Source organism: Trachymyrmex cornetzi, unplaced genomic scaffold (genome assembly GCF_001594075.2).
Source record: "Trachymyrmex cornetzi isolate Tcor2-1 unplaced genomic scaffold, Tcor1.1 scaffold257, whole genome shotgun sequence".
Lineage (NCBI taxonomy): Eukaryota > Metazoa > Arthropoda > Insecta > Hymenoptera > Formicidae > Trachymyrmex > Trachymyrmex cornetzi.
In genome coordinates, this window is record NW_017297238.1 from 426,609 (window position 1) to 430,297 (window position 3,689).

Genomic DNA, 3,689 nt, shown 5'->3' on the forward strand with positions numbered 1-3,689 from the left:
ATGTAACTATGCCCCATTGTGTTCTGTATATTACTTGGTAAGGATGCCACTTCTGGCCGTCGACAAAGTCGGCGTATTCCGCGGATTCTGGTCTGCGAATTTCTCTCTCCGCGGTCTGGATATCCGGGGAATAGCCGTTGGAGGAAAATGCCGCGGTGGCACATTCCAATGTCTGATTTCTTTGGTCCTTGATAGGCTTCTCGAGATTACGTTGTTGTTGCTGCCGCTGCTGATGCTGGTGCTGTTGCATCGCGCCCATTGCTTGCAGCCTCTCGATCGGATCGCCGCACATATTCCCATACCAATCGCCGATTCGTGGCGAGTGTGCGGGTTTCAGGCGATGCGCGGCCTGGAACCAGGGCTCGGTCGTCTGATGAGGGCTCACATTTGGACCCATGGACATCGGCGTGCAATCGAAACGATGATGTTGATTTAGAAAGTCGCCGGCCATTGATGCGGAAACAACGGAATTAGCGCCACCAATCGCGGCTGTGCGCGCGTTTGCGGTCGCGATCGCGCTTTGCAAGATCGACCGTCGTGACAGTTCGCGAGTCTGCTCGCGCATCGCCTTCCGTAGCCTCGCCTCCTTCGGATTATACACATAATCTGCAAAAATGTACACGCGATTGTTATTAAATACAGAAATGCAAAATGTCATGCTATTATATAATCGTACTGTTTTTGAATATATAGGTACCTATAGTACGTACATATACACGTATTTAGTATAGGACAGAAACAAATAATATATACGTACAACAAACTTTCAAAAGTGATCAATCATGTTAAGACATTCATTTGAATACGTTAATATGAGATCATGTAATTTTCATTGTAACTGAAATAGATGTTTTTCAAATGATAAATATCTCGCATTTATTATATAACGAATTACCTTGAATTATTCAATTACATGCAATATCTACATACTACGCAAATCTTTGTCAGCTTTTTAAATTTTCTATTGTTAAGTTTTGTTCGGCCAAAAGAAATTTCTTTTCTTTCTAGGAATTAATTTTTCCAACATTTAACAAATAAGTATATTTTCAAATCAAATATACTTGTATATTGACAGTTATATCTTTTCTTCGTTTTACGAATAGATAAATTTGTATTCCCTTTTTAATTTCGGATTGAGCTGTAATTACGGTCCTTATTCTGTAACTCTTAATGAGAGTAACAATATGATTATACATATATGTCATTGCGCAGGTTTTGTACATGGTAAAAAAGCTGCGCAACGAAAATATATATATAATGATATCGTTACTGTCGTGAAGCATTACATTATAGGATAAGGGCCTTAAATGACAAAAAAAGAATAGTACGTGCACGCAATGTCGCAAAATTACGCAAACTATCGTTTCGGTATGCGACATGCATTCCATTTACAGAGTTCTACCTGTCGGATACGTGGGTGGTAACGCTCCGTTGTATCGGGCATTAATGTCCATCGCGTTAGAGATTGGCGCGGCATCATAGCCAGGGTACGCTACACTACCATTGTCGTAACAAAAGTACTGCTGTTGTTGTTGTGGTTGCTGCTGCTGTTGCTGTTGCTGTTGCTGTTGCTGCTGTTGCTGCTGTTGCTGCTGCTGATAAAAGTGACCACCTGCCGCGTAAGCCTCGATGTAATTGCAACAGTCCATTTCTGCGATTTTGCGCGACACTGCGTTTGCGAAGCCTCACGTATCGATCTAGATCTCCCCTGTTAGCGACACACTTAGGCTTTCTCGTGGCGTGCAAACATCGCGCAAAACTTGGATCTGTTTCGGTAGTTACAGTATATTATAAATCAAACTCATTGATGCTTCGATCGATAAACTCGAGTATGCACTCCGTCTCTCAAAACGCTTATTTTCCCTCGATGTTTCCGAAAATTGTTATTAATATTTTTCATGTTGGTACGCCAAGTCAAATTCTTGTCGAGATTCAATTAAAATATTAATTAGAAGAGGTACGCGATATTTCTTTTATTTTACGTATCTAAAGTTCAACTGAGATGCACCCTCGCGATTTCACGGACATGCATCTTTGCAAGATATATAAAGATCGGTATGCACGTACGAATTTTCTCTTCGTCAGCCGATCGGCGCTCTTTTAGGTTCGCATTTTCGTGAGGTAATACCGAGCATGCGAGAAATGAAGGAGACGCGCGATTTTGAATCGTGCTTTCTGTGAAGCTCGATCGATATCTCGATTTCGCGAGTTCACGTCTCGTGGCTCTTGCAAATGTAAACACCGCTCGCGCGCCCGCGGACGACGCGACACACTGCTCTCCTCTCCTCTCCTCGTTCCAAAGGCGCAGAGTGTGAGCGCGAAAGTCTTATTCACAGTCCTTTTGTGCTTTTGCTCTTGCTGCAAGATCGTCGGACGTTCACACTGGGAAAACGGTGCAACTGCCGGAAGAAGCGTCGGAAAGATCCAGCGCTCGCAGTTTCATCGACGTCGTCCTCCTCCTCCTCGTCGTCGTCGTCGTCGTCATCGTCGTCGCTGTCGCTGTCGCCGTCGTTAACGTCGTCGTCGTCGTCGTCGTCGTCGTCATCGTCATCGTCATCGAAGTTGTCGTCGTCGTCGTCGTCGTCAGCATCGTCTTCGTCGTTGACATTGTCGTCGTCAGAGATAATCGTCGGTAAATGAATGTGCGTCACCATCGACGATCGTAATTAATGAACGGCATCATCCTCATTCGATCGGCGTCGATCGCCACGCGTTCGCATGTGGACGTGATCCGACGTGTGCAGCGCGGCGAGCCGCGCCATGCTCGCTGCAGCCGCGGCAAGATCGATGACAGAAGCTGCGCTCTCGCTACACCTGCTGCACCCCTCGCACGCTCCTGCCCCCGTTCCCCGAAAACAAGCACGACCTTTCCGCGCCTTCGTTGACACCGTTTTCGTTGGCGTGATCAATTCGATCCTTCTGGTTGATATTCCTTCCTTTCCTTTTTACGACAACAAATCATCTATTCAACAGATCTTTTTCAGAATCGATATTTTCTCGGACGATTAGATGACAAGATTGGATTAAAAATTGTTAGGGGACTTTCCGATTTACGATCTCTCCGTTTTACAGATCACTCTAATTTGCTCTCGCTTGTTAATTAATCACTTGACCTAGTCCACACGACGCATCGATTTCGACTACAGGCGGTTCTTCCTTTTACATATATTTCTTTTTTTTTCATGCAGATACATTCCGAGCGTTTCCTAAACGATTCTAATCCAGTTTAGAAACATGAAGCACGTTTCTTTCATTTACGTAGTACTCTGTTTAAACTATGCTACTATCACAACGATTTCGCACGCTTGCGTCTATTTTGCTACGATGAATGAACGAATGCACCTTCGTCTTCCATCCCGAAGCGTTTCGCGCGGTCGTTTATATTAATTGATACGTGCACCGTGTTTCGGCGCGCACAACGACCTATTTACTCGTCTCTTTTCCCACTCGCTGTGTCACATCGCGCTGCTGCGTTACTCTCACGGACAGAAGAATGTATGAACGGACGAACCAGCGATGGGCGGGCGGACGCGCGCGCGCGCGTGCCGCAAGCGGGAACGGCGGGCCGCACACGGGGAGACCCGCGTTCTTCCCTCGCGGTGCACTCCAGTCGCACTGATTTCATCCGACGGCGATGGAGGTGGCGACGGCGGCGGTGGCGGTGGCGGCAGCGGCGGCGGTGGCGGTGG